The 14381-nt window shown below is 38.5% G+C and overlaps 1 long non-coding RNA gene across 1 annotated transcript; it reads right to left on the minus strand.

The window, feature by feature from the left end:
• Window positions 1-11597: 11597 nt before the first annotated feature.
• On the minus strand, window positions 11598-13599 carry LOC143151044 (uncharacterized). Its single transcript, XR_012993224.1, has 3 exons — window positions 13164-13599; window positions 11899-12186; window positions 11598-11830 (listed from the first exon to the last, which is right to left on the minus strand). It is a non-coding gene; the product is annotated as an uncharacterized LOC143151044 (long non-coding RNA).
• Window positions 13600-14381: the final 782 nt, after the last annotated feature.

Genomic DNA, 14381 nt, shown 5'->3' on the forward strand with positions numbered 1-14381 from the left:
AACGCGGCCAGATGTCTATTGTAACTCAAATGTTCACCCTCAACGGCGACAGCTGTTCGAGTGGCGCCATTTCCATCGGACACTCGGTATATTTCACGGACGACACGAATTAGGAAACGGCGCAACTAACGCGGCCATCAATTACTATTAGCATTACTTATTTTTGGAAAGACACATATGGTCGGCAGAAGGTGACATCATCTCCTTTTTTCCTCGTCTCGTTCGTTCGCTCGGCCTTCGTATTATTCGTGTTTTAATACACTCGCGTCGCGTGCTCTCGGTGTGTTCTCGATGGGAAATCGTAACCCATTCAATACGTTTGTAACTTATTCTCTCGCATGCTAGACACTAGTATGCGATACAGGGTGATACCAATTTATTTCAGATGCACGGGAATCTTCTCTCTGTACGAACCAAATCTCGTCTAACAGACTTATCGACGAACCGCGATTGAACGCCAGAAATACGTTCGAGGAACAAGAAAGTATTATTTTTCTTTTTTTTTTTTTAATTTGTACGTTTAACTACTTTATACAACGTAATTGGAAAGCTTTGTATATTAATATTTCGTTGCAATATGTAGTCTGTTTTTGTAGACGTTTGAAATTAACCCTTATAGTAGATAAAGTATTATATGGATCACGTGATCGATCTGTACTTTTGTTCGTTCATTAATTACAAGTCGGTACGAATAATTTTCACCTCTGAAAAGTAACTGTTGCATACGTGAAGTACTGAGTTCTTACCAAATATTTTTGTACAATTTCTTTTCGTTGTTACCGATCTGTTTAAATTACTTTTGTATTCCATCTTTGGATTATTGTACTTTTCATCGTTCCGATATTAAAGAAGGATTGTAATTAAGTTCGTGGCAAACGAAGGGAAGTAAAGAATTTTGGATTGATAATTGTAAGACGTTTACACCTCTTTCTGACAATGAAACGTCACCCTTGTTGTTCGCATAACTACCACTTTGCTTCTCTCTTGTTCTGAAACAATGCACGGGTGATTCGTTGCATTGCGGTGACACGATTCGTTGCATCGCGGTAACTTGACGAGCAGCATGGTTGAATCGTCTAAATTGCATTGGATCTGTGATTCTTGCTCGTATAAAGTGTAATAGAGAAACAGAGAGAGGAAGAGAGAGAAAGAAAAAAAAGAGAGAGAGAGAGAACAATCACATTTTGAGCGAAAATAAATCATAACATTCGTTTTTATACCATTCGACCTATTTTTTTACCAAGTTCTTTCACGTATTTTCGACTAAACAGGAATTCGTATGACTCAGTGAGTACAGTGATATTATTCAACGGAAGCATTACGTATTTAAGACGTGATAATTGTTTATCGTAGGACATATATTGATATACTGCTTCCGTTTCTAGTTCGTGATAGTATAATAGTATCGTGTTTACGAAAGGTACCAAATACAGGAACAGTGGAACATGGAAAGTGTAACGTGAAGAAAATAAACAATAGAATATTATTTAGAAATAAGAACAGAGTATGTTCGGCTTAATGTAAGTTCTACACAAGTTGTTTGAAAATCTAGCTAACCTAATTCAGACAGGTGGATAAACAAAACATGATGTCTTAAACAAGGATACTACCTAATTATTATTATTAATATCAAATTGGAATTTATACCACGATACAAGAAATGTATTAAAATACTTCAACTCAATATGCAATATTTTAAACAATTCAGCGTACTCGATCGAAATGGGGAGTTTCGTTGAAGAGGGCACACGTTTTGAAAATGGTTTCGTGTAACGTATACTTTGAATTTTACACCACGTGACCTTGCTCTTAATCCCTAGTTTCACAGGAAATGACTATTCGTTCGCTGTTCGATCGATAAAAGCCTCCCTCTCGCTCGGTTTTCTACATTCGAGTCGATTCTGCCACCGATCGTGATATTCTATATCAGATTACATCTTAATTGAATTAAGTAGATTCGAGGAAGTTAGCTAATTGTATTATCTTACGCCGACAAACGTATTTATAAGCCTATTAATAACCTGGAAGACTAAAATCCTATTACTTTAACGTTTCTTGCGCGAGGAGTTCCGGTTCCCGGGTTTTGAATACAATATCCGTTGATTAATATCTTTGTCAAGGACTCGGGATTTCGAATCGATCAACATTGTTACCGACATAACTTCTTTAACCGTATACAAAGTATGAAATTATAAAAATACAATTCTGAAGTAGAATTTGTATCATTTAAAAATTACAATTTCTTCCACTTTTTAAATACCTGCTGATATTTACATATAAGACAGAAAATACAAAACACAGAAAATTTTCTAGAACTATTTTCTGAAACAAAAAATATCTCCGCAGATATAAAAACACCATAAAATAATCGCAACAAAGTCTCGTGTCACAGTGCTTACCAAGCTTCAAACCCTGAAATCTTAAATTTAAAAACCAGTGTTATTTACTATAACTGAATATTACCATGTACGAGGACTCAAGAGTCGAACGCATTTTTTCATCCCCTGCTTACCCCTCACGAGCTCTTCAACCCCTTCCATCGAACAGTCACCCTTCCCGGTTCTTCTTTGCTACAAGCCAAGCCCTGCTAACCCAAGGTCGCAACCCTGATGTGTTCAGCGCGGGGTGATGAACTCCAGACCCGGGGTTATCTTATTTACACTCACCCGTATCGTTGGCTCGGTTCACCCCTGTCGCACGCGGCCATGTCACTTGGCTTTTTCATGAGACGTCAACACGAGCCACTCGCGTGCCCCATGGAATACCGCGTTTCAGATTCCGCGATGTTTAACCCTTTGAGGATCGCTGTATTTACTGTATTTTCGAGACATTCGAGACTCGAGACTTTCATCTTGCGTAATCCTCTCGCCTCGAGATTGTACGAATTGACTTTCTGTGTTTTCTGTACGTAAATTAATCGTTCGTTTGCTCAAGGAGACCACGAATCGAGATTGAAACTTTTAAAGAATACATACGAGTAGAGTTGTTCCAACTATTGAGGGTTAATTATTGGTTGTACCTTCCAGGCATTGGCGTAAATCTTTCATCACTTTTAAGTATACAAAACTTTTACCTTTATATTTCCATTTTTCTGTTCTTAACCTTCTTATTTAATAATTCCCCAATAACCTAATCCCCCCATTTTTCACTTTCCACGTTTCTTATGAAGTTCGATTAATCTTCCAATTTTTAAAAATTCGATTCATCAGTTTTAAACATACAAAACTTTACCTCCTCCTTTCCATTTATCAATTCCTAATCCCTTTATTTAATAATTCTCCAATATCCTAATCCACCCATTTTTCACTTTCCACGTTTCCTATAAAGTTCAATTAGTCTCTCAATTCTCAAACATTCAACTCACTTTTAAATACACAAAACTTTACCTCCTCCATTCCATTGATCAATTCCCAACCTTCTCGTTTAATAACTCCCCAATATCCTAATCCATCCATATTTCGCTCTCCACGTTTCCTATGAAGTTCGATCAGTCCCCCAATATTCAAACTTTCGATTCATCGTTCCACTCGTAATCGTAAGATGGATAGTGGAAACGTTCAGGGGAAGTTGGAAATTCCAAACAATCGAGCACACGGCTCTTAGAATTCAAATTACAACCCCGATGGTTGCAAAACATCGCTCTCAACAAACTACGCTCTAAAACCGAGCCGTTCGAGCGACTGATTAGAATCTTCAGGAATTCACCGGTTATAATGGGAGTCTCCGGTTCTCGATGATCACCTCATTCGTCATTGTTTCGTCGGGGTGTGGAGTTAATAGCTCTGGTTTCTTAATTGAAACTGCATCCCGTCTCGTACGTCGGCTCTCGAGGATCTCGCAAACTTCCGTAGGGGTGGCAGGGATGGCTGGAATGACGGGTCGAAGCATAAGCGAGAATCAAGAGGTCTGCAAGACGGAAGCGAGGCTGCCTTTAATCCAGCGAGATTTAATACCGGCGACAAAATTTGCTGGATAATTAATTGAACGCCACCGACGGGATTGGCGTCGCGGAAATTATTGTATACCAGTTTAACGGGCAAGGATTTAACGTAATGTCTTCTGGAGCAACCCTTGCTCGGGGTTGCTTAGTTATCGTCGCTTCGATTCGGGGTCGTTTCGTTTGATAGTGCCGTGGATCTGATTTTAATCGGTGGATCGAGATTAAAATCGCGAAAATGAACGTGACCGTGATCGGAAATTTCAAGTTTTGAATATTTTCCGCGGGACGAAAGACGCGAGATAATTTATCGCATCGCGACGAACGATGACGTTCATCTTTCAAGAAATTTCAAGTGTTTTTTAATTTTTTTTTAAGACTTTCTTCTAGAGAGAATTAGTATCCGTAATGTACTCCTAAAGAGTTTACTATTTTCTAGTATTTTGTACAATGTACTTAGAGTCTACCAAATTTTCTCTTTTATTCTTTATTTTTCAACGTTTCAACTTTGACTTTCCATCGATTCGAATCACAATTGTAAGTAACATTCGAGCAAAAACGATTAATTCTCACGGGCGAAATATTAACGCCTAAACCGACGAGCTGATCGACGAACTATTGACGAGAAAACAATTCGAAGTTCAATGCACGATCGATGATTCCAACGAGCTTGAAAGCGGGGACGGTGGTAACCTTCGACCGAATCGTTCGAACCGTTTGAACAATAGCGTCGATATTACTCAGAATTCGTCCTTAAATGAAAAGACCTTAAATTTCAAGTGTTTTTTAATTTTTTCGTAAGACTTTCTTCCAGAGAAAATAAGTATCCGTAATATACTCCGAAAGAGTTTTTTCTAGTATTCTGTATAACGTACTTAGAGTCTACCAAATTTTCTCTTTTATTCTTTATTTCTCAATATTTCAACTTTGACTTTCCATCGTTTCGAACGTACTGCAATTGTAAGTAATATCCGAGAAAAAACGTTTAATTCTCACCTAAACCGGCGAGCTGATCGACGAAATATTGACGAGAAAACAATTCGAGGTTCAATGCACGATCGATGATTCCAACGAGCTTGAAAGCGGGGACGGTGGTAACCTTCGACCGAATCGTTCGAATCGTTTGAACAATAGCGTCGATATTACTCCGAATACGCCCTTAAATGAAAAGACAACACCGAGCAAAGGGAACCGTGTCGGGAATAAGATCGACGACGGTTCTATCCCCACCCCGGATACAAGAAAATCCCTCGGCGAAGTTACGAAGAGACGGTCACGGCGAGAGGTTCGTCTGACAGTAATAATTGAATCCAATCTTCCGTAAAGTGGGGTAACGGCGATATTTTTGAATCGAACGAAGGGAGAATCATTAGGAAACGCTTCGGGGCTGCGAGGGCGGTGAAAGAGAACGGCGGCTGCGTATAATGGTCGACGATAATCCTGTCGCGCGGATTAATTCGCAAATATTTCAATCTCGCGACATAAAGGGATGTAAATTACATTTTTGGTCGAACGCCCCCTGAGGGTGCTCTGTACAACAGTTTCAACCTGGAAACCCGGGGAGAGGGCGGTCGGAGGGGGTGTGGGAGGGGGGGAGGGAGCGAGAGGCTCTCGTCGAGTGCGAGAACCGGGATAATCGTTTTATTAACCAAATAAAATCGATGATTGAATGAGGATAATCGCGTTCGCGGACCCTCTCTTCCGCTTCAACCCCCGAGAGAATTCGCCTTATTGACACAGATGTCACCGTCGGATCGTTTTATCGTAGTTAGCGAGCATGTAGGTTTTTTAGGATCCAATTTTTACTACAACCCCCACCCCCTCGTTTTTGCGAATTTTTTTTCGAAACTGTCCCTTTCGAACGAGTGGAAGGCTCGAGAAACTTACGCGCCGGTTATAGGTCCCTTAACCCTTTGAAATATCCATTTTATTGAAGTTTCTTTAATTCTTTCGCTAGTTGAGTTTCGCATGTTTCGAAACCAAGCAGATGGATAGAAATTTCACCGATCGTTTCGCGTATACTATTTGCACGTATATTAATTACGTTGAATAAGTACGTGCGGTTATTTAGATTCTAACAGAAAGATTGAAATTGAACTAGAGTTGATGCAATGGAGAAAAGGATGCAACTCGCCACATAGTTAACGTAAAAGTCAACTTTGATAGTAGTATTCAGTTTTTTTTTTTTAATATTGCACGAGTTTTCTTACCTCGAAATAAATTCATAAACTCAGTGCATCGTGTATCAACGATTGTAATAAAGGGAACGGTAAGGTTAACCTCGCTCAAAAAGAAAAAATTGTTTCTCTTCTCGTGGAAGTGTCAATACTGATAAATAAATTACAAAAACGTCTTATCACCGTAGGTGGAATTGTTTGGAAGAAAAATTAAAGAAAAGAAAGAAAGATACAAGAGGCCACATATCGAAAGTAAGCTCGATCGCAATTGCCATTTTTTCTCTATGGTTCAGGAGAACCAGTCCCATGGATGCAAATCTATGGATAAATATATACAAACAAAAGTCGGTTCCTTTGTAACAAATATAAAATACACTTACATCTGTCCCGAAGAAATGTATCTTCCTCTGCGCCATTACCCGCAGTAGTTTCATGTTTCTTATTTCCATAAAGGAGGGCAATGTATCGAAAAAAATGACCACGCAGTCGATAAACCCTCTCGCTCGCGAATTCTCGTCCCGTGTGTTGAAAACTTCCATTTCTCGACCAGATGAACACGTTAAATAATCACGAAACACGTCGTATTCGAGTTTCTCCGTTTCGTTAACGTTTCGTAGCTACGTGTCGCGCGAAATTCAGCACGCGAGCAAAATGGCCACTGCCTGGAAACTCCTGAAACGCGACATTCATCTTAGTTTTGCTAATCGTAATCCGTGCCTCTGAATAAACAGTCGCCGCGTCAGCTGTTTTGTTCACCGTTCGGAGTAACCGTTGGTATTTTAGGTAACATTTATTTCGGTGAAGCGACTATTTCTCTATTCCATATGGAATAAATGCACATCCCTCTGTACCGCGTACTCGGTTCTCTGCACGTGGAAACATACGTTCCCGTCGGTTTTCGTGATTTACGATATCTTCGAACGTAACGATCGATACGTCTTTCACGGATGTCGTTAACGTTTCCTGAGAGAGGAGGCCGTAAAGCCAGCCCACGACGAGTCGACAATGAGAACGAGACTTATTGATCTATGACGTGCACGCGTCGCAGTCGGGCCAGCTGAAACGACGGAAACTCGGGGGCTAACTTTCACAAATTTTCGGAAAAGCTTTACACGGATCAAGAGTTCACAGTCTCTCCTTTCTACGTGCGCTGGATAAATGGCTCCGGTTTTGGAACAGAGTCAACGTTACGTATGGAGCACTCTTGCCATTAACGTCTTAATATTTCAGGGGATAATTGAACACGTCGGTTCCGAGCGGTCGTTCTCGGTGATTATTAGAATTTAAAATACAAAAAAAAAGAAGAAAAAAAAGGCAGGAGAGGACTGAGATATTTTATCGTTCGTGCTTCGAGAAAACGTACACAAATTTTTACGACATTTTTTCACTGATTTCTTGCGTTATTAACGGTTGTCTGTAGTGTACGCAAATGGATGATAGTTTGTTACCAACGAGTCGAAAGATTGTATTAGAAATGGAATTTGTCATCGGACAAAAGTTAGGATTGCGTTATTGAGAACTATTACAATTATTCGTATCACGTTCTAAATTGTACACGTTAAGGTTATCTAAGCGAGTTATTATTTCGATTCTCAACAATTGGCTACCTTACACCATGTACGACTTACACAAAAGTAATCGCAACGATTAACATTTATTTCTTACGAAATTTGATTCTTATATTATAATACAATTTCTAATATCCCAGTTTTTCTAACTACCTATTATTAAACGATATTTGAATATCTATATTTTTAAACGGTTGAAAAGTAAAACGCAAACGATATCAAACGCCATGACTTTAAATTACGAGTACTTACATTTTGTACAAAGTCCCTTTGTGTAAATTTTCGTATTAAAAAAAAAAATTCTTAACTTTACAAGCCTAGAAATATCTGAACGCAATCGAGCTCAAACGATGTCTTCTTTCGAAACGTTGTTTCCATTTAGAACGAGCCCGTTACTTTTCCTCGTTTCGATTAAATATCGATATCGTAGCTATGTAATAACGATAACAATGCTGCCCCCGGATAATTGAAAAGATTCAAGGCGCTAACGTCAACGGTGCAATAATAGCGGCGCTATTTGCGAGTCGCGTGGGCTTGTGTATACAAAAGTAGAATGGGGTGCAGTTATGAGTATAGAAAAAGGGCGCGAATGTCGAGGGTTGCACGTGACCGAGCAGCCCTCGTGTTTTGACAGCGCGTCGACACGGAACTTCCGGTCTCCGCAAGGAAACAGCGACTTCCGAAAAGATTTATCGCGACGGCACGTGGACGGGGGAATGATAGGGGTCGATAATTGTCCTTGAACTTGTTCCTCCATGTCGAAGCTGTTCCGGTTTGGGGAAGCTTTGGGGCATGCTTCGACGTTCTGGGAAATGCTTAAACACGTCGAACTTGCTAGGAAAAATTCGATAAGTGGGAGAACATCGATTCATTCGAACGTTTGGAAATTATATTCGGTTGTTCGGAAAGTCATTTCATTTTTTTTGTTGGTGAAACATGATTTTTTTTAGAATGTACAAACATTTTATTAAATTATATATTCTCCATTTTGGAAAACGAAATGACTTACTACGAAAAATTCGATAAGTGGGAGAACATTGATTCTTTTAAACGTTTGGAAATTATATTCGGTTATTCGGAAAGTTATTTAGTTTTTTTTTTGGTAAAAACGAAATACGACTTTTTTAGAGTGTACAAACATTTTATTAAATTATATATTCTCCATTTTGGAAAACGAAATGACTTACTACGAAAAATTCGATAAGTGGGGGAACATTGATTCTTTCGAACGTTTGGAAATTATATTCGGTTGTTCGGAAAGTTATTTCGTTTTTTTTTGTTAGTGAAAACGAAACACGACTTTTTTAGAGTGTACAAACATTTTATTAAATTATATATTCTCCATTTTGGAAAACGAAATGATTTGCTACGAAAAATTCGATAAGTGCGAGAAGATCGATTCTTTCGAACGTTTGGAAATTATATTGGGTTGTTCGAAAAGTGATTTTGTTTTCCAAAATGGAGAATATATAATTTGAGAAAATGTTTGTACACTCTAAAAAAATTGTGTTTCATTTTCACTAAAAGAAACGAAATGACTTTCCGAACAACCTAACACATTACTTGGAAAGTAGAAAATTAAGAAATTCGATTTAGCGAAAATAGAGGTGAAAGTTATATTGACAGAAATACGATATCACAAATTACGTTTATAACTAGTGGTACACTACTGGCAATTCTTAAAAATTTATGGTCAAATTTTGTATATTTTACTTTTAAACATTACTTTGTATCTTTACAAGAGTATTGCCAATGAATTGCCAAGGTTTTCCCAGTGAAAACGAGTCCAAACACGACCATGTTCGGACTACTATATTTTCAATAACGCGTTATCCTCATAATTTTTGAAAATTTTTTTTAGACACGTGAAATTGAAATTAATCCGAATAAGGTCGTGTTTGGGCTCATTTTCACCAGAAAAATCTCACCGATCCATTGGTAATGCTCTCGTGAAGACGTAACGACACAATTGTTCCAATTTTTATTTATACTAGAAAATAAAATTCCATTCGGTGTGCGTATCGTATCGTTTTCGTTCGTGCTTATCAGTTGCACAGATAGGTCGTTCTGGATGAATCCAGTGTAAGAAATTGTTGCTCGAAAGCGTGAAACATTGTATTTTTAGCACTTTTCGAGTTTCACAATTTGGAGAAGCGGTTTAAATCCGTGTTCAAGATCGTGTGTACGATTTTTCCACGATCCTCGAATTCCCGGTTTTAGTTGTTCGGTAAGAAGCAGCGTTTCCCTCCATTAGTTATCGTCACGTAATGCGTTCCGATGTATGAGTGCCGCGACACGTCTAGACGCGACAGACTAACCTATTAATAGATCGTTCTCCTTCCCATAAGAACTATTACAATGTCGTTCTCTTTGGTCTTCCGGCGTCTGAAGGTAAAAATAAAAGGGAAGGTAACAAGAGCCGAAAACGTTGCGTTGTCGTTAAAGGCCATAATGGCTGTTCCCGTGGACCAAAGGAATGACGCAAACTAAGTTATTTCCTTGTCGCGATGACTTGATCTATTTGAATACCGGAGACTGGAGAAATAAAGGATTTCGGAGCTTCGTGAATTGCAAAATTAGAAAATACCGTGTGTCACGGGATATGACTTCGGTCGATTTAAAAAAAAGAAAAACGAAGTAAGAAAGTAATTGAATTCAGAAGCTGCACAAAAAAAAAGATTGATACGCTTAAGGAATCAGGAACCAATTTTCATATAATATTCACACAAGTAATTGTAAAATTAAAAAGTTAACGAACTGATAAATCGTGTAACCGGTAATTCGAAGAGAAAATGATAAATTTTCACGTTATAAAATATAAAAATTATAAAATTAAGGAACACAGGAACTGTATTAAGGAGCTGTTAGTTATTGTAGAATCATGTTCCACGAAATATTTCCCTCGAACGCTTTCCCGAATTGCTTCAGGGGCTCTAAAAGGACAAACCTGTTTTTATAATATACATATACACACACGTGTAGAATATCCATTGTTACGTATTTAGCAGGGAAATAATTTTTGCCCCGTGGAAACTTGCTCTCGATTTTGAGAGTGTTCGTTGAACGAGGTTGCTCGTTAAAACAAATATCGGTTTCGAGAGAATATTATCAAACTTAACCTAAAATTAAATCTTTTCCAAAAATTGTTCAACAAGCATACATCTTTTCCTTTTTCCATTATAATTGAAATAAACGAAGACACGAGTCTCGTCGGTACGTGAACAATTATTTCCATAAATATCGTTGATAGAATAAATAAATAGCAACGTTGCGTATTTCGCGAATCGTTACGTCTCTCGACGAAAGAACTATCAGCACCGCCATCTTTCATTTCTTATCTACCGCACAAGTTTTGCCAGGACTACGTATTTTATTGATCCACGGCCACAACCATCGTTGCCCACCCTGTTATTAAGTTTTTGAAGGTGTACAATTACATCCAACGATTGTTACGGCGTCGTGTTACGGCGTCTAATTACGTGCTCTCATCGACGAAGACCTTAGTCGCCGTTATATAAGCTTGGCAAGTTCTTATCTGTTCTTCAGAAAAGTCATCGTAACATTTATATTCAGCACTAGTTGCAAAAAAAAAAAGGAAAAAGAGTCACGATCAGATTAAGAACTTCGTTGATGATACATGTTGCGATGGGAGATAAAATCGAGTTAACTACCGAACAGTCGAAGGTCTGATCATTGATTCTTTGTCATACGCTTTGTGAAAAAGTTGCAACCTCGCACAGTAGCGAACAGTGAGCTGAATAATGATATCGAGACGTTTGTCGATGATCAACGATGAACTTCCTATTCAGACTGTCGGCGATTTTCCTTATTGCGTTGATAACATCGTTCGTTGTCCTCGAGTCGTTGTAGGGTTCAATTGGTAACTTCTCTCCAACAGTTATTTTCCAAAAGCATTCTTATTTTTTATTTACTTTTTACTTTTACTCCAGATTACACGTATATTTAACAATTAAGAGTAAAGGTTATCCTCGATCCGTTAAATATTGTAACAGTTTTACAACCTGGGCAACTTAACTTTCTTCAGGCATCTACTTCAAAATAATCAAAGGATCGTCTTCTGGAATGACTTCATCGTTCTTTAAAGTATCCTACACTTCGAAAGAATCAAGGTGTTGTATAAACCAGACCTTTACCAAAGATATAACTGCATTAAGTACACGGTATTCCTTTCGTCCTTGATACTTGGTCGATTTACCTGGATTGTGAAGAAACATGGTTTCCTGTTTTAAGCGATACAATAACCATCGTCCAAGTACGTAGGTTGCCCCGTAATATGTAAGACCCAGTTCAGGGATGGCTTCGGCAGTGGAGAGCGATACAATAACTTACTACAAACATTCGTCCCGTTTGACCTTGTTTCCAAGTTATACGCAGTTTTGTGCTGCAGCGACTCTTTCGACAAACCGAGCACAACTTCCATTCGTTTGTTCACAAACCGTTGCAGGATACACTACGTACCACCTTGTTGATTGTTCTGTAAACACTAAGAGCATTACGCGATGGAAGTTTCTAGTACTCTGTGTCGAGATGATGAACCAATACCTCTTTGTATTTAATGTGTCGTTTAAAGACTCACGATATCGAATATTCCTAAACGACGAAAGTTAATTCGATACCAAAAGGATAATCCTAGAATCTACGTCGATTACACGTTTTTAAATAAATGTATTAGACGTAGATTTACGATATGGAATGTTTCTAAAAGTTAATTTTACACCCAAAAAAGTAATACTAAAACATAGGATTATTTTTGTTATAAATGTATTAAATGTAGATTTACGATATTGAATATTTCTAAAAGTTAATTTTACACCAAAAGAAACCTAACCTTAAAACATATATCAATTACACATTTTGGTAATAAATGTATTACACGTAGATTTACAATATAGAATGCTTCTAAAAGTTAATTTTGCACCCAAAAAAATAATCCTAAAACATACATCAATTACACATTTTGATAATAAATGTATTACACGTAGATTTACGATATCAAATATTTCTAAAAGTTAATTTTACACCCAAAGAAATGATCCTAAAACATATATCATTTATACATTTTGGTAATAAATGTATTACACGTAGATCTACCATATCAAATATTTCTAAAAGTTAATTTTACATCCCAAATGAACAATCCTAAAACCTACATCGCTTACACATTTCTTAAATAAACGTATTACACATAGACTCACGTTATCGAACATTTCTAAAAGTTAATTTTACCCCAAAAGAAACCTAATCCTAAAACCTACATCGCTCACACATTTTTCAAATAAACGTATTACACACAGACACACGTTATCGAATATTTCTAAAAGTTAATTTTACACCCAAAGAAATAATCCTAAAACATAGATCAATTACACATTGTTCAAATAAACGTATTACACACAGACTCACGATATCGAATATTTCTAAAAGTTAATTTTACACCAAATGAACAATCGTAGAACTTACATCTGAATATGTTTCTTTCCTCCAGGTGAGTGCAATAAGCCCTCGAAGTCTCGGTCCCTTTGTTCTTCACCACCGTGTACAACACGGTGAAAAACCCGTCCGGATGAAAAGACAAGGTGACAAGTCACCGTGCTCGTCCACGGAGACGAAATTTCCCCGAATTGTAGTTTTTTCGAACTCGAGCGCGCCGCCGCGTTGGATCTTCCCGGTGCGCTCACTTTCCCATAAGTTAACCGGCCGGTTTGTAGGTGGAGAATATCAATTCCCGTGGCGGTAGAACCCGCCGATATTGCCGACGACCATAAAACGATTATTGTCGCGGAATGTATACGGTTATAGCGGCGTTATAACCTCCCGAGACTTGCAGCGTGGCTGGCCGATGGACACTGGACCGGGGCTCAACTTTACACTCGGCACTTTACACATTGTGCGCCCGGTTCGCGACGTTTATTACGACAACTTGTACGCGCGGGCCCGATTTATCGTTATTTATAACGAGCCCGGCTCGTGAAATTAATATTTACACGGTCTGGGGACGCCGCGACACCACGGCCAAGGTGAATTTTATTTACGCCGCTGTAAGTGGAGTGCAATTAAACGGCCGTCGACAATGTTGATTTCGAGAAACAGTGAATGGGGAGAAGGTGAGCGCCGCAACGGGCTGTAAAAGCGTCGCGTTGGGTGTTGTTCGATCGACACCGTGAGAGGGGGGACGGAGGAGGGGGGCACGCGGATAAACGCGAGACAAAGAATTTATGGAAGTTTCTTGTTATCGTTTTCGAACATCTTTCTGCCGCGAAGATTTATCCTTTGTAGCTATTTCCTCGCGTATCTCGACCGATCGTGCAACAAAGTTGAACATCTTTTTTCATAATTTTAATCGAACCGGATTGTACAATTTATCGATCGATGTTTCGGGTCTTCGTGGGTACGTTGAATAAAAATTGTATCGATTAACGTTACACGTGCAACGAGAACGACACTTACGAGAATGTAAAATTAATACGGGAATCGTGCTTGTTCTCTGTGCAAAATAAAAGTGGTTTTTTCTTTGTAATAATTATTCAAGAACAGGTTGCACAGAGCTTGCGCTGTTGTAGGTGGTTTCTTTTTTTTTTTTTGTTGCTCGGAAGATCAAATGTGCCGTGCGTGGAAACTTTTCCCGTTAATTGAAAGAGCCTGATTCTTGGAAACGAGCGCCCCGGTTGTCGGGCGTGA

Source organism: Ptiloglossa arizonensis, chromosome 1, assembly GCF_051014685.1.
Source record: "Ptiloglossa arizonensis isolate GNS036 chromosome 1, iyPtiAriz1_principal, whole genome shotgun sequence".
In the NCBI taxonomy this organism is placed as follows: Eukaryota; Metazoa; Arthropoda; class Insecta; order Hymenoptera; family Colletidae; genus Ptiloglossa; species Ptiloglossa arizonensis.